Consider the following 21,490-nt stretch of genomic DNA (forward strand, 5'->3'; position numbering starts at 1 on the left):
AGATTAGGTATCTTGGGATGAATAAACAGCATAATTCCTTGTTTCAGGGAGTCTAAGAGTCTCAAGTCTCTTTCTGGGCATCATCAGTTGAAACAGAACCTTTAGAAAGAGAAACTTGTAACAGGAGAGAAATAGCTTGAAGGCACCCTGTTGGGCTCTGTGGTTTAATCATGAACATGCAGATGAGTTATGTATGTGCTAACGCTGATGTAAAAGCCTTGGGTCCTGGGGTGAGGGGAGGTCTCCCTAAAATAATCACAATTCTGAAGCAAAACAGCATCGTACATAGGTGTATTTATTTTGTGTAAATAGCTTCCTGGAAATTATTTTATTAAAAAGTGTTCAGAATTAATAAAAAATGTTTAAATTCAGTTAAAGTAAATATTTGCTATACCTCATATACAAAATTTATTAACTTATTGAAAAATATCAAGTAAAATATTAATTCATACAAATATAAATGACAAACATACTTTGTCATTCTGATATAAATACCATGTGCTCCTGGCTTGGCTGTTTCCTTTCACTCCCCATCCCCACTTCATCCTGCATTTCCCTTAGAGCTGCCACTTTTGAGGTCACTGGATGGCAGGACTTCATCCTTTCGCCATGTTTAGCTCTCTTGAGTGGAGGTGTCAGGACCCCCGTCTTTGCATTGTGCCCCAATTGTCGCTGGTAATTTCCAGTTGCAGCAGTATGATTTCTGTCCCACTGACCAGGAGGGATGAGACCCCTTGGGGTTTACCATGCCCCTTCCCTGGAGATGGGAGATCTGGCTCCTCCCACCAAGTCCAGCTAAGCCTTTGGGTTTGGGGTAGGGAGAGGTGAACAGGAGCATTTTAAAAGCTGCATGGTAAAGAGGGGCTGGGAAGATGTTTGGTGACGTTATCAGTTATATAGGGGTGGGAGATAGGTAGGGGGCAGATGGGGTTGGAATTAAAGAGTGAGCCCAATTAATTGATGATCAAAAGAACATTATTATACCAATAAAAATGTCAGTATTTCTGAACTTAATATAGCATGTTATACCAAACATCAGAAAACTGAAAACCAGTTGTAATCACTGGATAGATCCCTCATGATTATTATTTTTAAATGGCATATACAGTGGTATAAGCTCTCGAGACCTAGTCCAGTCATGGTTCCCGTTTTCTCCCCTTCCAGCCCCCAAGGCTCCCGATGCAGACTCCAGCTAATTCTGGGAATGGGAGGGAGGTGAGGAGGTGTTGGTAAAGATGTGGCTGCAGAGAACCCAGCCAGAAGTGAGAGCAGCTGAGCTGGCCATTACACTATGCAGGTTTTCCCAGGTGCTGTGTCTGGCAGCCCTTGTGTGCCAACACAGAAGTAAAATTTGGTTAAAGGGGGAGCAGAGAACTTTTATGATGCCCAAAGATTTCCTCAAAACAGATGTTTTTACTTCATGGCAGCCTATTCCTGGAAGAGACAGCAGAGAGATGGACTTGCTGTCATTTAGAATGGCACTGTCCCCATGGTAGACTTGGCCAGCCAGGACTGGTAATGTGTTGAGTGGTCCTGTAGTTTGGTTAGCTGCCTGGCAGTAGAAAACCTTATTTATCTGAGCAGGTTTTCCTTTAATTATTATGCTTTGCACGACCTCAGCCTTCAGCTTTACCCAACACAAAACAATTTGGGTCCAGGCTCCAAAGAGGACTCCAACAATGAGTGTAAGGGATTCTAGTTCCTGAAATTGATATGTTTCTTTTCCCATTGCCTCTATTCCTGCAGTTGCCTGTGACATGCATTTGAAATGCCCTGTTCATGTGAAGACTGCATGCTGTTTCACGCCATCCCTACAATGGGTGAAACACATTTAAGCTGCCCCTTTTAGTGCAAAAGACAGAGCCGCTCTAAGCCATGCTGCAATTAGCTTTGTATGTTTTCTGTCATGACCACAGTCTGCCATACATGGGACCAAGATGAACTGCCATTCCAGCTGACTCTGACTGTGTGAGAACGTGTGTTTAGGCACTTATTTAAAACATAACCACAGGCCAGCATGCCTTTATTGAAGCACATGGATATCATTATTGCACTTGCATTTTGGGTTGGAAGAAAATACAGCAGTTAACCACCTGAAATCTCAGTAGACAAAAGGAGAACACCATAAAGTTTTACAACCATGGGACAAAAGATTGCAAAATGTAGGTTCCATTAAAAAATTTAGGAAATTATGTTACATACTTGAGTAGTTTTGTCACAGAGTGATTAATAGAGCTCCACAAAGAAATGGAGTAAGAATTGGAAAAATGTCAGTTGTTACATCTTTGATCCCAACCCCATTGTATTCAGCTCAGTTTTTTGGGGGGAGGGTAATTAGGTTTATTTGTTTATTAATGGAGGTACTGGGGATTGAACCCAGGACTTTGTGCATGCTAAGCAGGTACTTTGCCACTAATCTATAGCCTTCCCCCTCCAACCCCACTGCATTCAGACAATGCAAACAGAATTTCTAACAAGCTTTCAATATATAAAAACAATGAACTAGTATTACTATTTTGAATTTGTGTTGTTAATCTTTTGCCTGCCGCGACGATGACCACCATTAAGATTTCTATCCAACAGTTTCCCTCTCAATTAGGTGCTCCACCAGGCTAATTTTCATGGAGCAAATTCTGTTCAGGTCCTGGAAGATGGAAACACCTTAACCTTTAGTTCTAAATTTAGCTTCTCTGGGAAGCAAGCTGAGATCCAGAAGTCCTAAATGAAACCGAATGCTTTGGGAGATAGCTTGGGTTGGCTTAAATTAAAGCTTGCTCTCCTGAGAGCCGTAGACACCACAAACAAAGCTTTCTCTACTGTGTTCTGCTACTGTATTCAATGCACTGAGTAACTCTTAATGTTCCTAGGGTTTCCTAAATGGCCTAGAAATAAACCAACAGAAGAGAGCAATATATTTCACTTAACTAACTTTAACAGCATACCCAAAGTTACTTCTTTTCAAATAATTCATGAAAGGCCTTGGTCAGAATTTTGGTGGCAATAGAAATACTTGTACATGAATCTATCAGCTGCCTTTTAAGCCTTCACGCTTTAAGTACATTAAGAATGAAACACCACCCTGGATGCTATAACCTTTACGGGTCTGTATTTCTTCAAAAAGAAACAAAATAAAACAAAACAAAACCCGAAACCAAAAAACCAAATTTACCACTCTCATAAGAGGGAAACTCAGTAGAAACTCAACACTTTGTCTACTTTGTCAATGAGAAATACCTGATGTCATATATTTTGTTTAATAAAGAAAGACTGAGTTGGGTGTACAGTAAACCAATTTAAGAATGTCATCTGTAGCTCACAGTCTTAATTACATGGAGAAAAAGTGAATAGGTTCATTAATGCTGTGAAAAGGAACAATGACCTACCTGCCAAGTGGCAAGGTGGAAATAATTAATCTGGTCAATTAAAAAGAAGCAGATAATTTAAAATGCAAAGGCTTCCAGGTGGTGCACTGCATTCTGCTATCTGGAACTGCAAATTCTTACTGCCACGTCTGGTCTTCTCAGTAAGTTTTCCTCATCTTTTCCTTTCTTTTTCTTTTTTCTTTTTGCCGTGGCTCTAATAGAAATATCTTTCTGATCTATAAATCACCACCTGTTTGTTTATGTCTTATATCTAAAATATTTATTTATTCCAATATGTACTCGAGGAATACTCCAGAGGGTTACCAAGTACCTACTGCCATCTCCAGAATTCCCTTCCCTCTTTGTTGGGGGGTCTGTTGTATCTCACTCAGCCTTCAAAATTGTTTGCCTTTTTTTTCTGAGATTTTAATAATATTTTCAAAGTGCTAGAGTCTGAGCCGCGCTGGATTATCTAATCCCATTTATGATTCTGTAACCTTGAAGCTTGCCGCGGCCTGGCTGTCAGCACCAGGTTCTAAATACATAGGGTAGTGTATTTGCTTCATGGGACCGGAAATTAGTCAAACAGTTCCTTTTCTACAAATGTTCGTAATTCCTCTAGACATTTACAAGCGAATAGTCATCCTTAGAGCGCTCTCAAAACAACCCAGGTTACAGCGGCGATGCAGGATGCTGAGGGCGCTCCACTCCGCCGCCCTGGAAAAGCGGCGTCTTGTCACCCGTGCGCGCAGCCTATCCATGCGCTGCCGCCGAGAGGGCGGAAGAGGGGGGCCTGTTCGTAGCTTAATCCTTTCCAGCTGGTCCAAACTCAGTCCCAGGACAAAGATCACTATAAAGTTCATTTTAACCACGGCAAAGCTTTATAAAAGCAGCATCCGTAATTTTTTTTTTAATCTGCTCCAGGAAAGGCTGTTTTTATGGTGAGAGTCTGGCTGTAAATTTCTGGTTGCTAAGGAGGGAAAAAATTCTCATCTGAAAAAACAAATGCTGCCGCGGTGAAGTGCGACTTGAAAGTCTCTATTTCCTAGGTGTTAGACTTGGCAAGTTAGAAATAACGGGGGAGGCGAAAGACCCTTTTCCTTGATGTGCTCCAACAAAGTAGTACATATTGTTAGCTCCGCGGGAGGCACGCGGCGGCCATATGTGCGTCGCCCAGCGAAATGGAATAAACAGCTGCTGCCGGGAATCCAGTTTCTGGCAAGGCGGCAAACCCAGGCCCTCCTGTTTCCAAAATAAAAATTACCAGAGGGATTCCCCTTCCTGCAGTTCCAGCCAGTAGTTTTATGAAAGCATAAAACATCGCTGTATTGTGGTTTATAATAATCCCTTACATTTGTAGAGCATTTTACAGTTTACAAAGCGCTTTACGTACATTATCTCATTTGAGCCTCTTAACAGCCCTGGAGGGTACAGATACTGTGATTCGCTTTTCACAGATGGAAAAAGGAAGGTTCAGGGAATGATGGTGAGCCGAGTGCCACAGCCAGGGTCTCCTCCTGCCTCGCCAGAGTTGGCCAGGCAGAGACCTCCTGGGGCTCCGCTGGGGGACATCGGGAACCCAGTGAAGGGATCCGTTCTTGTGCAATCAGAGTGCAAGCTACACTTTTTTCCTTTGTGCAGACATCAGCTCTCTCTGCCAAAGGTCTTCTGCTTTTTTTTTTTTTTTTTTACGCATTTTTTGAAGCAGTGAGGGAGGCAAGTAGGTTGGAAGGGAGCAAGGGGTAAGGAGGAAAGGTATCTGCATTTCTACTGGATGTGGCATCTTGTTTGCCCTTGATGACATCAGAATGGCCATTTTATTTTCAGTATGTACTGCAGAGATCAGCCAAGGTCACTCTGAGCTTCAAAACTGCAGAGGAAAAAAGAACTTGGTTATTGTTCAGTTATTCTTGGACACTGCCACCTCTGCACAAACTTCTGCAGAAAAACGGGCCTTTCTCCTGGAACTGGCTGCTGTGCCTATGTTCACTGTGAAAGCAGATTTACAGAAGGGAGCTACAGAGCCTTTGCATAGGAATCTCCTCTGACCCGAGGAAATGGTGGGACCCTGGTGCAGAAGAGCCCTACGCTGTGGAATAGAGGACATCATGGGCAGATGCAGTGGTGGCCCCTCCTGGGCTGCTTGAGTTCTGAAATAGGGCTTCGCTCTCTGGCAGACACTCGAACACTTTACTAACATGTATCTGATGGCCAGCTCAGGACTCACTGGGCCTGTGACTGGGCCCTAGGAGTCTGTGCTCTTTGGTATTGCTGCAGAATCTGGCAGTAGTCCACAGGTGCTGGAGCCAGAATGCCAGGGCTCCATGCTTACCAGCAGTGTGAGCTTGAGCACATTTACTTAAGCTTTTGGTGGTGTCAGAGGTGTGCCTTTACCTGGACATATGAGGATACTAATAAAAATCTGCTTCATGGATTGTTTTAAGTGGTGAACGATTAATATTAGAAAAGTGCTTAGAGCAGTGCCTAGTGGGGAGTGAGTGCTCTCTCAGGCTTCGTTAAATCCCGTAAGGCTGTATTTTGGGCAGCAGCAACACAGCGCCAGCCAGCCCGCCCTTGCCTCCTCCCTGATGGTATCCCAGTCATGAAGAGTGGTGACACCTCTCCTCCCTGTGTCAGCTTTGACCCTGATGTGCGCTCGCAGGGTCTCCCAGGGACGTGCTCTGCTTCATGCAGTTTGGTCACTGATCTTTTCATGCTGCAAAGCAGTTGGAGTTTATAGGAACACAACATATTTTTTTTTGACTGTTTTACACTGTGAGTGTCAAAGCAAGAATTGACCTGGACAAAAGTTCAGCACGTGAGGGGGACTTTATTCAAGGATATTGTGATAGGGGAATGAGGCCAAAACTCAATCTGAAATCAGCTCCGTTGAAACAAAGCATTGGGGGTGAGAGGAAGATCATGGGCCAAGGGGAAGTAACTTCTCATGTCTTTACAATGAGAGGTAGTCTTGTAACCTTCAGTGAGTTGCCCACCAACTTTAGGCTCTTATTCTCCTACCAGAACTGAAAGATGGCAGTGCTATCTCCTCTGATGACTATATTTCAAAGAGGTGGCTCCCAGGTCCTTGAAAAATAGCTTTCTGGGTTGTCCAACTGTCAAGAGACTTTTTTTAAAAAGATTTACATATATCTTGAAGGAGCAGAAAAAGTATAATCACAAGTTTTCTAAAGAAAATGTGCTAGGAAAAGGGAGGTCAGGGCCCAGAGTCAGGAAGACACCTATCCAAAGTTTAGTCAAGCTGAGGGACATGTTAAGGCCATCTTTGTCAGCAATGTTTTAGAAACTGATGGCAATTTGTTGGAAAATGCCCCTTCTGTTCACGGAAGGAGAACAGAAGCAGTGCAGGTTCCCTACTAGGCTGTGACAATGGCCCAGCTTCATTGGTTACTGTAGTGTCCAATCTTAGCCCTTTCCTCTTTCAGAGAGCAGGTAACTCTCACTGACTAAGAAGGAGAGCCCTCTGAGTCCTGATCCACTTAATAAGATGATAGCTCTCCCTTGGACCAGAGACCGATACCCTGTCCTTGAGTTTTTCAAAGCTACATGGCTTTGGAAAGGACTACATACATAGCAGAGGAAAAGTCAGGACTTGAGCTAATTTGGAATTTGTCCTGAACCTCAAAGGGGCTGCTTTAGAGATACAGGCCTTCTCACAGGAAGAAGACCCCTTGTGGGTTCCCACTCCCAACGTGGGTCCCTGCTGGCTCATCAGCCCTGAGGTGCAAACCCATTTCTCTTGGGAAAACTCCACCCCCATCCATTCCCAGTCATCTGGTCTGCAGAAACCACCTGGGGCTTCAGCAAAAAAGGTTAGTGATGGCCCTTGCTGTGTAAAGCTCAAAAAGCAGTCAGAGAGGAGGGTTCCTTGTTGCTTGGAGAAGGGTAGTAGACCTGAAGTCAGCTGGTCAGGTTCATTTTAAATAATTTCTACCACGGTGGAGGGCTACAAGCATGCTCATTCCTTTACCCTTTATGTTGTGTCTGCTAGTCTCACCCAATGGCCACAGTAATTTTCAGGGATGATACAGTCTAAATTGATATTGAGAAGTATTTCCCCATTTGCAAGGCCCCTTTCTCTCCCACTTTCCTCCCTCTCCTCCTCTTCCCTTGGGGCAATGAGCCCCACTTTTGTGCAGAACAGTGTCTGGTTTCCTTTCTGCTCTGCCCTGGGGTGAGTGGACTAGGGGTGGGAAGAAGAACGTTACTGGAATATTAAGGAAGATGCTTTACCCAAGGGCCATTCCCTACCTCCTCAGGGCCTTTTGTGAGGATGAGGTGGAAGGTTGCCAGTTTTTGCTGTAGCCTATGGGTTTGGACAGTCAAAATAATCCAGAGTTACAGATGAATTGTATTTCAGACTGTGACGTGCAGAAGATGAGTGTTAAGGGTCAGCAGAGTTTTGAGCAAGATGAAGTAGAATGCTAGGGCCTCTTTGAGGTTTGCCACACGCAGGCCTGATTCAGGCCAAGGTGGAGCGTCCCAGCTGCAGGAGGGCACACTAACCTTTGCCCCAGGCAGCGTTTTAAGAAGGGCTCACCTGCTTTTCACGTTGGTTCTAAGAGGGTGGTGCATTCTTAGAGCAACCATGGTATAAAGAGCATGAGACGCGGGGCATTTCGGGAGGAGACAAAAAGCAAGCTAGCCAGTATATGAACAAACACGGGCTCCGACCTGGAGTTTAGAAGGCGAGAAAGGACTCTTCTTTACAGGACAGGCCCACAGGATGCCGTCTGGAGCATTAGTAGACACAAGCTCTTGACACACAGTTGGCCGCGGCTGAGTGTGTTCAAAAGACCAACCGTGGAGCGGCCAGGTAAGAAATGCTTGCAGTAATCTCAGCAGCCTCACAAAAATGCCCAGCCCAAAGCAGCTATGTATTTTCGAAACCCAGTGCAAAATGAAAATGTGAGGTCCTTTGTTCATAAATTATTAAGAGTTTCAAAACAGTACAGCGGAGATTTAAACTGAGCACGGGGCCCCTTCTGTGTGTAGAGCCCTGTGTGACTGCACAGTCTCCCATGAAGTTGGCCCTGGGTCTCCAGTAGGATTAATCCAAATGTGCAGGATACATCATCAGAATTCTCTTCTGCATTAATTGTACATAGCAGTTAGAGAAGGAACTTTGTCCTCTCCCCAGAGCAGCAATGTCAGCGGGAGGAGAAGAGGGTGGGGTGGACCTCCCCAAGGTCCAGTATGAACAGAGGTGTCTTTACTCTGCAGTAGAGATGGACTCCCTGTTGCTCTTCCTTCCTGTCCTTAAAAGAAGAGCTTTCCTTTTGTGTGTGTGTGTTGGTGGGGGTGGGGTGGGGGTGTCCCTATTTTAAGCGATCTGCCAATACCTATGCCTGGACTGGAGCTGCCTTGGTTCTGTGAAAAGGTTTCCCTTACACATGATTTCTTTCCCACCTCCCTGCTTCTTAGCAAACACATAGCTCTTAAAATGATCCTAATTTTTTTTTTTGGCAAGTTCTGTGAGCTTTTATTAGATATACACTGTAATTCCAAACTGTGATTACATGATGTCTGGCTTTCCCTGAACTCACATTTAATATCCTGAAAAATGGGGAGCTTTATTGCCAGGCTGAAGTACACCAGAAGTGGGGGGCTTGAGGGTGAGTGCTGTGGGTCTGCTGATTGCTTTCATTCCAGTTCCTAAAATCTCTACCTGGCCATGGTTTCATACTCGTTAACCTACACTTTGCCTTTTAGGGTGACTTTTTCATTCTCTTGAATTATGTTCATTACACAATGGTTTTTAAGACGTTTTTTAAAAAAGACAAAGCAGCCATAATTTTACAACCTTCATACTGCAGCTGCTTTCACCTTTCCATGTTCTCTTACTGTCCTGGGTTATGTTTTTGACTGTTGCATGCATAGTGGAGTTATAGCTTTTTGTCTTGGTGTAGTTGAATTTTAATCCTTTCTATACTCATAAGGGTAAAACACATTTATAAACTTAAAGAAGATGAATGAACAATAAAGCAAACAAGAAGCCTTAGAATTGCCTGCAATGGAAGAAAAAGCAATAATCATTTAGAGGCAGAGAGCCTAATAAAATAGAGCTGAAGTGATCTTAGTGGTTATTGGTCCTGTGCCTTTATTTTTCAGAAAAGGAAACTGAGGCCCAGATGTTAAATAACTTGCCACACAGCCCTGAGGGGTGGTCAGGACTAAACAGGCGGCCAATGACTTTTTAAAAGTAAAAGCTGAATGATACTATTTCCACACTAGTGTCTTTCTGTGGGACATAAGTTCTTTGACTGTCTACTCTTCATTTGTGATATGAGGGAGTTGGAACAGATGCTCTTAAAAATCCTTCCAGCTCTGAAACTTTGAATCCACCTTGAAATGAACCCAACTGGACCCCTGCTTCGTGGGCCCGGAACACACATAATGAAAAATGTGGTAACAATTTGAACATACATTATTTTAGCTTTTAGCAAAATGTCTTGACCACTGGCTCACCAGAGCCTTGGAAAGTTGAAGACTGGCTCTCAAACTGAATTGTGACAGCACATCCACTGCCAGACTGATCTTAGGCTAGAGGTTGCATTTTAAAATGACCAAGAGAAAAGTGACAAGGTGTTAATTAAGCAGACAAATGGACGGGTGTCCTCTTTCCTTAGGAGAAAACCACCCCTTTAGCCTTTCAGAAGACTTTTCAAACAGAATGAGGCCCCCTCTACTGGTAGGATTCATCATCTACCGGAAAATCAGAACTTGTTAGGTTTGTGAGAAATGGGGGGAAAAATTATAGGATCAGAGCAGATTAGAATTGTAAGGAAACATGAACTAGCCAGTCCAAAACCTCAACTTTTCAGATAAGGAAACAGAGATCTGGAAAGTTCAAATTTGTTTTCTCATAAATTTGTTCAGCAGCATTCTCCTGAGGACATGTTCACATTAAGTGGCAAAAATCTCTATAAAATGTAAAGTTAGCTTTCTGAAAATAGAAGGCCCTTGACACATACTTACTGAGTCAAAAACGGGTCAAAATCCCACTTTTGCTCAGCAAAGTGTAAGGTTCTCTTACGTTCTCTGATGAAATTCTGTGCTCCATTTGCCTAAACCAAGGCTTCTTAATCTCTAGTGATTCAAGCCGCTGACGTGCTTCTTTGCATAGCCAAGTACTGTGTGTCTTAGCATTTAAGTTTTCCTTTCAATCAAGTCATTATTTATTTTAGCCTTGTCTTGTGCAATAGAATCCATGAAATTTCAGGTTTGATGTGTCGTGTGTGTACATGCGTGCAGTAAGATGATTACATGGCTATTAAACTATGTTCTTCTGTGTGCCAACTAAATTCATCTCATTCAATTATGTTGTGTAGTTCCCATGCTTTAGAAAATACTGAGGTCAGTATACCTCATGTGTAGGTCATGTAAATATCGTAGCCATAATTTCATCTTTCCATTAAAGGCAAGTTGTTTATTGCCTTTCTTTACCTGGTCTCCCCTGTGCCTTACCTTCTGTCTTGAGTCTTCCTTCATCCTCTTTCCATTCTTTCACAGTCTTCTGGTTCAGTATTCACATTTCCTTTTCCCCAGTGAGGTGAGGAAAACTTTCCCTCTCTACGGCCCACTGGGGACCGTGCCTCATTTGATGCTGAACTCCAGGAAACCATATTGAAACAAACTGGTATTTGACAGAATGAATAAAAAGACCTTTGTATTCTTGTCTTTTTCTAGGATTTGAGGCTTGAGGAATATTGAAAAGTGATGTTATTTCTACTTCATCCTGATAGTCAGCCTTCTCTGAGGAAATGGCACATAAACACAGAAAGTCCAGTTTATAAAACACATTTAATAAATTATTCCTCAAGGAATATAATGGAGAGTCTGTTTTTGTTCAGATACTGTGAAAGCTGTAATACCTGTAGGGGAGAATGGAGATGAGAAAAAGGTTGATCTTCATGAAGTCTTTTCCCTTATTAAACATTCCTGTGGAATTAATTCAAGCTTTGTCTCTTCAGGAATAAAGGGGACCATTATGCATTTATTGCTGGATGAATACACTCAATTCCCAGTTAGTTATAACTTTGTACCACTGTGAACCTCCATTATTTACAGCAGATTATCAGTATTGAGGCTGATCTGAAAAAGATCAGTTTTGAAATCTCGTCATTATAATCTGTTCTCTTTGCTTTAACCTATTGTATCATCTCTGTTGACCTTTAATGAGAAGTGAATAAATAGCCTTTTGACACAAAATATTTATATTTTTAAGCAACTTTGGACCTAAGGAGCTCAGAAAGAGTTGCTCCAAATGCAAGCTGTTTTATAATAAGCACAGAACAGAAAGTTATACAGAAAACTCTTCTCTCAAAGGAAAGCATGTCAGTGACTGAATATTAATTTTGGTAATATTTGCATAGTAATTTCAGAATCATTTGGAAAATTTTTACAAAATAGCCCATGATAAGCCAAACATAAATGAAAACAAAAGTTATGGCAGTGTAATTCTATATACTTATTCTGGGAAAATTTAGGCATCTTCAATACTAACAACAGATGATTTTAGGAACACTAATGCAAGAGTCTGGGACCCCTGGAGAGGAGTGGGTGCTCTGCATTTACCATGGCTCCCCAAAGGGGTTCTTTCTAATGGCAAACAGATGGAAACCCCATAGAGAGGCAGATTTCCGTTGCAGCTATCACAGGGCTACACCGAGCCTTTGAAATGACATCAGCCAGGAAATCAGTGACTGGAGTTTCAGATTTCATAGACAGATTCAGCTTTGCTCTTTGTAGGACCAAAGATGGCAGGAGGAGGCAATAAATTCTGTCTTAGAACCTCTCCTGGTAGATGTTTAAAGAGATTATGTGAGTAAATCAATTGTCCCAATCCCCCAACGTGATATGGACCATCCGGTTTGAATTTGAATTTCTTTCGTCTTTCTTCTAGAGAACTGGTGTAAGCCAGCAACTCAGATTAAGTTGGGCCTGATAGGTGGAACACAGTGCTGGGGGGATTATCAAGAACTAAAGTATTTATTTTTTATGAAGCTTTTCCTATAACCAGGTTTATGACTGGAAAGGGCCAAAGCTGAAATAGTGTAGCACAGAGATTAGCATTTCTCACTGGAGAAAAGATTAGGTTGCCTCATTTTAACGCTTAGGTTCACTGTTCATGAGTAAATACTGCTGTTGTTTTCGTCTTCATCTTTATTCTTCTATTATTATTGTGCTTTTACTGAAACAGTTTTACACAGATGTAGAAGAAATTCTAAAATTAAGGAATGTATTTTCGGTATGAGTCACTACACGCATTGGTGTTTATCTTGTGGTTTTGCCAAGAAGCAGTGAGCAAGCTTTAAACATAAGCCGTTCATTCGGGTAGGGCAAAATAATTCTCCGTTTGCTTCTACATAAGTGAATGCTAGCCCAGGAATACGATGGCATACCTAATCTCACGAGCAGTAGCAGCAATTTCAAAAGGCTGGTTGAGCAGTTAACACTAATGAAGTCAAGCGTCCAGGCAATGTCTTTACAAAGGTCGACTAACCTTGTCCTAGTCACTAGAACCTAAGGACTGGTGCTGGATGTCAAGGAAGACTGGATGACTAACATGTTGGGCACATGCATAAAAACTCGTCACCTCCTGGACAACTTGCAAAATATATGACCTAAATATGGTTACTGTGGTCTGGGTGCTTTGAGACACATGTAATAGAGGTATCTGGCTCAGATAAAGTTTAAACAATAAGATAATTTATTTTTTCCACTGTATCGGAGACCCAGGTCAGGCTCTAGGATAGATAATACAATGGCTCAAAGATTTCATCACTGTCAAGTTCTTTTTCTTTGATATCTTCAAAGTCACCTTCACCCTTAGACTGGTTTCTGTCATGGTCATAAGATGGTGGCAGCAGGTCAGATCAACAATACACGGAGAAAGAAAGAGTCCTTCTTATATCTTTTCTTTTAAGAGGTAAAGAAGGCTTTCTCAGCAGCCTTACAAGAGACTTCCCATGCCTTGGTAAAGACTGGTTCACATACTTATTTCTAAGTCAATTATAGAAAGGGGGATTCTGACAATGGGCTTTAGACCAGTGGTTCTCAACCTTGGCAGCATTTTGAGAGCTGAGAAAAATACTGATTCCTGGGTCTCATCCCCAGAGATCCTGGGATGCAGACTGGGGAATTGAGAGTTTTAAAAGTTCTGCAGGTGATTCTAATATGCAACCAAGTGTTTGAGAACCATAACTTTAGACAAACATCTGGGGGTGGAGGTGGAATAGGGCTAGGGGATGGATATTGGATTATAAATCACCATAACCATTAAATATTGTTATATTTGCAATGTAAATTTTAAAAGGTGAATGTTCATATATAAATACACACATGGAACGGGAGTCAAGTTTGGAGGAATTCATATTTATAGGGAGACCAGATGTAGTCCGTGTTAGGGGAACAAATTAGATGCATCCAAAGCCAATCAAAAGCATTTGTAAGAATGCTTATATATGGAGTTACTTTTTGACTTTGGGAAAGCATAATAAACTAAAAAGTAATGACAGTAAATGATACAAGTCTTTGAAGAAAAAAGTATGAGAATACTCTTAAATTCTGGAAACCCTCTTTAAAAAGTTTCTACCATCAAATTTCATAGCTTCTAGATACTTCAGTATATTTTTAATTGAAATATAGTTGATTTACAATGTTGTATTATTTTTTAAGTGTACAGCAAAGTGATTCAATTATACATATACGTATCTGTATATATGTTCTTTTCCAGATTCTTTTCCATTATAGGTTATTACAAGATATTTAATATAGTTCCCCATGCTATACATTAGGGCTTTGTTGTCTATCTCTTTTTTATATAGTAGTTTGTATCTGCTAATCCCAAACTCCCAATTTATCCCTCCCTCCAACTCCCTTTTCCTCTGGTAATCATAGTTTGTTTTCTATGTCTGTGAGTCTATTTCTGGTTTGTAAATAAATTCATTTGTGTTAGATACTTCAGCATTTTTTAAAGTCCTTCTGTAAAAGCCTAAGAATTCTTGAATGCACGATATAAAAAATTTTTTTAAAAGAGGTTTCACTGGTTTAAAAGCTTTATATGAATAAATCAGAATACCCGAGACTGAATGCCTTAAGAAATTCAGATGCTCTGATTTTTTTTCACTTATTCATGTTTAATAATTTCTTTAGGTTGGGCATCAGGGTCATTTTATTCTCAGATTGTGTTCCCTCCCCCATGGCTGGCGGCAACATCCACGTGGTCACTGCTGTGTTTGTGTAGAATGGTGGTTTCTCAACCTTGGTGACACATTAAAATCACCTGGGAGAACTTTTAAAAAACTGGCCCCTCCCTTCCACTCCCATCCCCATACATTGAAGCAGAATCTTTAGGGGTTAGGGCCAGGCATTTCTATATTTGGGTTATCAGCAGAGTCTGATGTAGAGTGAGGACTGAGAATTATTAGTACAAAAGAGAAAAAGTAGGTAGATAAGGGACTCAATCTGTTCTCCTGTTCTTAGCTTGTTTTAATTTTTCCTCCCCAAGGTCTAAGCTAAAGTGAGTAATCAATCTTGTGGAAGAGTGTAAACATTTAAGGTCTTGGCGCAAGTAGGCTTTGCAAGTAAAGGTAAAGCCTTGTGGAACCTCAGAAGTCTCTGGTAACGCACTGTATGTACAGGCAGCTGGCCTGGCCCAGTGCAGCGATCTCTGGGTAAGAACCTCACACACAGCCCTTTGCACCTGAAGACCAAACATGCCTTCCCGCAGCTGGTTTTGCTGTGGCTGGTGGCTAGAGACTGTGATGGGGAGAAAAGAATCACCAACTTGAAGAAGGATCATGAAAAGTGATTTTTTTTAAAAAAGGCTGATGAAACTACAGGTGGGTCAGTAATCCTTGTGCCCAACCCTGATTGTGCCACAGCTAAGTCTGGGCCAAATAGTGTGTGGTGCCCCCTCAAGCACCACCCCCTAGTACACTTTTGGAAACTGTAGGATAATTTGGGCCATCCCAGGAATGTGCTCACTAAGTGTGTACTTTGGGAAGAGCTTATTAAACCACCAATTAAATAATTAGCAGCTATGGAAGTAGTAAAAGTCATGGCTCTGGAAAAGAAATGCTTAACATCAATAAAGTCAGAGTAATTTGGAGAAAAATCTAAGGAGTGGAATGGGCTTGAGTGGAAAGAGCACAGGAGTTGAGCCAGAAGCCCTGGATTCTGACCCTGGCTTGGCCACAGGTCACTCTTGGACAAGTCATATTAACCTGTGAGCCCCAGGTTTCCGATACAAGAGATGAGCTAGGCCCAGCCCTGGGCTCATTGTTGCAGATGCATTCCAATGTTTATCGTTAATACCCAGTATGTCATTTAAAGAATCTATTTAAGTCATATATACAAATATTATAGAAGAATGCATTTATGATTTTCCATTTTATATTCCATGCAATTACTTCCAGAATAATTTTACAATTTTGTTGATAATTTCATTATAAATCTCATGTACATTATCAGAAAAAGTCTCTTTAGTTTCTTTTTTTTAAAAAATTCCTTTATTTAAAGTATTTTAAAATTTTTATACAATTTTAAAAATTTACTTTCCATTTACAGCTGTTACAAAATATTGGCTATATTCTCCATGCTGTATAATACATCCTTGAGCCTATATTATACCCAGTAGCTTACATCCCTACTCCTTCCCCTTCCCCACTGGTAACTACTGGTTTATTCTCTGTATCTGTGAGTCTGCTTCTTTTTTTGTTGTATTCACTAGTTTGTTGTGTTTTTTAGATTCCGTATATAAGTGGTATCATACAGTATTTATTGTCCTCTGTCTTAATTATTTCACTTAGCATAATGCCCTCCAAGTCCATCCATGTTGCTGCAAATAGCAAAATTTCATTCTTTTTTTATGGCTGCGTGGTATTCCTCCTTAGAATCTGAAGGGGGCTAATAACTACTTTCAGCATCTTGGCCAAATCACATATAGCTCACCATTGTTCTTTGGCACTTTGTTGAAACAGTTTAAACATAATGAATCAGTACAACAATAAAAAACTTGGAAAAATTGCCTCCTTAACTACTTTTTCTAGGAAACACACAAAATAATGGCACTCCTTGGCATATGTGGGTATGAGGTATTTCCTTGTAACAGAATTTTTTTTAGCAATGTGTTTCTGTTGTGATTCAAAGCTTCAATTCTTGAAGCTTTCTTCTACTTTACAATGTAAGGGTATGACCATCTGTTTCTCTCTCTATGTATAATATTATATATAATATATAATATGTTACATATATAATATATAATTATATATATATAATTTCCTGACTTAAAGATGAACTAAAATTCTTATATTCTCCAAAGTATATATTCTCCTTTCCATATATGAAGTGTGTAAATTATAGAAGATGGCTTTGGCAAATATGGAATAAATGGGACCAAGAGATTGCATCTACACAGAATAACCTCTGGCCTTATGCAGCAGAGACAGAAATACTAACTAGCCAGTAATTTCCTATTGAGTCTTGACAAGCTCCTCAAAACTCTGTGGACATACTTTTTACAGCAGGTGCCCTGAGTGCTGGTGAAACCTTTAGTCATGTGTCTTTTATCTTAAGCATTTGACTCTTGTACTGACATAATTGAAAACAAAATAATAACAGCAATAAATGCTTTCTAAAAGAAGAAGGGAGCTGGAATCATGCTTTCTGACTTCAGACTATACTACAAAGCTACAGTAATCAAAACAGTATGGTACTGGCACAAAAACAGACACATAGCTCAATGGAACAGGATAGTAAGTCCAGAAAGAAACCCATGCACATATGGTGAATTAATCTGTGACAAAGGAGGCAAGAATATACAATGGAGAAAAGACAGTCTCTTTAATAAGTGGTGCTGGGAAAACTGGATAGCTACTTGTAAAAGATTGAAATTAGAAAATTCCCTAACACCATATACAAAAATAAACTCAAAATGGATTAAAGATCTAAATGTAAGAACAGATACTATGAAACTCCTAGAGGAAAACAGACAGAACTCTCGCGGACATATGTTACAGCAATGTAGTTTTTGAACCAGCTCCTGGAGAATTGGAATTAAAAGCAAAAATAAACAAATGGAATCTAATTAAACTGAAAAGCTTTTGCACAGCTAAGGATACCATCAACAAAATGAAGACAACTTACAGAATAGGAGAAAATATTAGCAAATGATGTGACTGACAAGGGACTAATTTCCAAAATATACAAACAGCTCATACACCTTAATATCAAAGAAACGAGCAACCCAATCCAAAAATGGGCAGAAGACCTAAACAAGCAATTCTCCAATGAAGACATACAAATGTTCAATAGGCACATGAAAAAATGCTCAGCATCGCTAATTGTCAGAGAAATGCAGATCAAAACTACAATGAGATATCACTTCACACCAGCCAGAATGGCCGGTATTGAAAAGTCTACAAATGATAGATGCTGGAGAGGGTGTGGAGAAAAGGGAACCCTCCTACACTGTTGGTGGGAATGTAGATTGGTGCTGCCACTATGGAGGACAGAATGAAGGTTCCTTAAAAATCTGAAAATAAGACTTACCATGTGATCCAGCAATCCCACTCCTGGGCATATATCCAGAGAAAAATAAAGTTCAAAAAGACACCTGCACCCCAATGTTCATAGCAGCACTATTTACGATCGCCAAGACATGGAAACAACCCAAATGTCCATCAACAGATGACTGGATAAAGATGTGGTACATATATACAATGGAACACTACTCAGCCATAAAAAAGAATAAAATAATGCCATTTGCAGCAACATGGATGGACCTGAAGACTGTCATTCAAAGTGAAGTGGGCCAGAAAGAGAAGGAAAAATGCCATATGACATCATTTATATGAAGAATCTAAAAAAAAATAAGAACACAAATGAATTAATTATTATTTTGATTTCTTGAATATGTGTAAAGGACATTTGACTGCCCTTTATGATTGGATTACTGCATTCTGTTGATTCTTATTTTGTAGTTGGCTTTATTCCTTTGATAACTATATAAGTTTAAAAAGCTAAAGATCTAATCTGTTCCTAGAAACAACAATTAGTACATATCTGAAAACTAAAAAAATGTGCAGTATACTATTTATATGTATTTACATGCAATATAATGTGTATGTGCAGTCGAACTGTAATAATTCTACATAATAAAACTGAAAAAAAACCCATAAAACTCACTGTTGTTACGAAGACTTAACCATTTTTCTTAAATAAATGTCTCTCAGATTGTAAAAAAAAAAAAAATAATAATAATAATAAATGCTTTCTTACATACCTTACTTGGATCCTGTTAGCACAGTGCCATTTTAGCCCTTTGCTGTTTTGAACTGAAGTATCCAGTCATTGGTAATGATGTGTTTACAGTCATTGGTAATGATGTGTTTAATTTTCACAAATATGTGCAAATTTCACTTTTGAACAAGGACTTGGACTCAGTGTACATTTTCACCTAATAATATTCACAATCAAGTTATTGGCCAATCTTACTTTAACAAATGCTTATTTTTCATACTAGAAATACTTATAGAATTCTATATTCTAGTAGTTTTTCCCTATGAAAGCAATTCCTTTTCTAATATATACACAGTATGTTGTAGACAAGATTTCAGTGTGAGGTGGATCAATCTTGGCCCAAATCCAAGGGAGTTGGTTTAATAAAACCACCAAAAGGACTTCAATTAATAGGGGATTCAAGTATAAAGTAATCACCTCAAACTGCCCTCACCATTACCTACCCCTTCCCCCAGGATAACATTAAAACAGGACCATACTATACCTGTGGTTAATGAATTGATTACCTTCTGGTTAATGCCTGGCTCTATTTTTCAATATAAAATGATCATAGATACAGAAAAGCAAGTGTCCTCCAGAGTTGAATATATTTAATTCCCAATGTTGTGGAACATTTGAAAAATAAAAACGTTGTACTTCTTTAAAATTTTAGTCACTGTTTTTCTACTGAGGTCAAAGAGAGTCTGAAAGAAAAGTATAGGGGTTACTGCAAGTATACATATAAAACACACTGTATTCTAAAAATTATACAGATCCAATGCCTTTGGTGAATCCTCTTAAAATTTTCTCAGGCTTTACTAATTTGAGAGTCTCTTTTTATTGAAAAATGTTATCTCAATTTGCAAAAATGCATTTTAAATGATTTCTAAAGTCACCTTGATAATCATAGTACTAGCTTACCTGACACTTATTGCTAAAACGTTGGTATGCATGCTTTATATCTGCTTGTGGTTTCAACTGCCAGCTATCAGAAAAGTGTCCTTGTAATTGACAAAAGGGAGAAACTAAAAGATAAAAAGAAAAAGGAGGGTGGTAAAGAAGAGAGATTTTTCATTTCTTGTGATACATTCTATAGCAATACACACTACTACCTTCTAAATAGACACTTTAAAGGCAAAAAGAAAAGAGAAAAACACTCCAAGAGAAAGCTTTATAAACTGGAAATTGTCTTCCCATTCATTGTGGCTTTATTCTTTTGGAAAGTCTGCATGACCTCTCCTCCTTGCATTAAATAAAACAAGGGTGTAAGGTCTGATGCTTTGATTTGGGGAGTTAGTTACAGAGGTAGTAGCTCTGGCATCTGTTATGTCCACTCTGTCATCCATTACTTCTGTTCTGTTAATGGCAGCAGACATTTGATTAACTACTGAGATTTGGACATGAAGGGGATCCAAGGTGGGTTGTGAAGGAAATCACATAGCTGAATCTTTGTGTTATCCTCAATGTCTCTGTTTCCAGATTTTGGGCAGACTGGCAGCTGGAGGCTTTCACCTCAGGGGCAGGAGAGACGCTAATTATTTCAAGAATAATTGATTAAAATGCATATTATAATAGCCTCTTAATACAACTCCTGGAGTATATGTCATTTATACATCATTTTGGTATAACATTTTGGGGAAGAATTAAAAGCAAATCTCTCCTTCCCAACAAATACATACATTAGTAGATAAACTAAAAAAAGGCAGTGAAGAGAATTAATTTCTAAATATTTATAAAATTCTTAATTTATGCACAACCATAGCAGAGGACAAGGACTGTCTTCTAATACATTCATAGCTAGAGTTGTAAGCAAACCTTCAAGTGGAAAAAAGACAAAAATCCAGATTTCTTAGTTGTAGTCAAAATGTTATAGCATCCAACAATAAGATAACAAACATTTACCTGAGGGGTTAACATTTACTGTCATAAGCCAAAATACCAGAAAATGTTCACTTATGGTACAAATACATACTCCATTTCCTGAGTGACTTGTATATGTTCAGGTCATAAAAGAAGAAAGGCAACGATATGGCTTATACAGAACAAGATGTTACAGCCAGAATTAACTGTAAAGAGCACCTAGTAGTTCAAATGACTGAGCCCTCAAGGGGTAAATGAATTTCTTAGGGCCTAAAGCTTGACTGTGAAAGGTCTGTAACTCATAACTTGGTTTTTTCATAATCAGTTCAGTAATAATTTTTCCCTACACTGAACATATTATAAAGCTTCCACACTTGATACCTGTCAGTATTCACAAGGAGGTACAATCAATTTTGGAAAATGAAAAATGGAATAGGAAGGTGAAATATTGACTATAAAACAAAACCCCATACCTGAAAAGAACCAATTTGCATCCATTTAGTACCTGTACTTCTAAAAGAGCTTAGGCTGGGATCCAAACTCAACTTTGCTAAGACCCAGAAAGTGAAAGGACTGAAAAAAAAGGAGTGGAGGCATAAGTTTAAGAAAGAATTGGTTTTATTGGACAGCCAAGTCTATCCTGAGATGGCACAATATTTATTTGCTGATTAAGAAATGGTCCAGCCATGGACGATTACATACTGGTCACCAGAGGAATGCAAACACATCCACTCTAACAGATCTTTGGCTCAGGCCACACCCTTTTCTACAGCCTAAAGTGAATGTAAACTGCTATTTAGGGTTACTTGCTTGCACAAAGATGTTACTCCAGCAATTGATGCTTGAAGGCAAGACTTGGTGACTATTACTGGCAGAGAGAACGCAAGAGTGATTTAGCTTTTATTGCATGCTCCTTACTCTTCTGAATAAAATGGTAAGTTCCTCAAATAATACTTGTTATT

Source organism: Camelus dromedarius, chromosome 4 (assembly GCF_036321535.1).
Source record: "Camelus dromedarius isolate mCamDro1 chromosome 4, mCamDro1.pat, whole genome shotgun sequence".
Lineage (NCBI taxonomy): Eukaryota > Metazoa > Chordata > Mammalia > Artiodactyla > Camelidae > Camelus > Camelus dromedarius.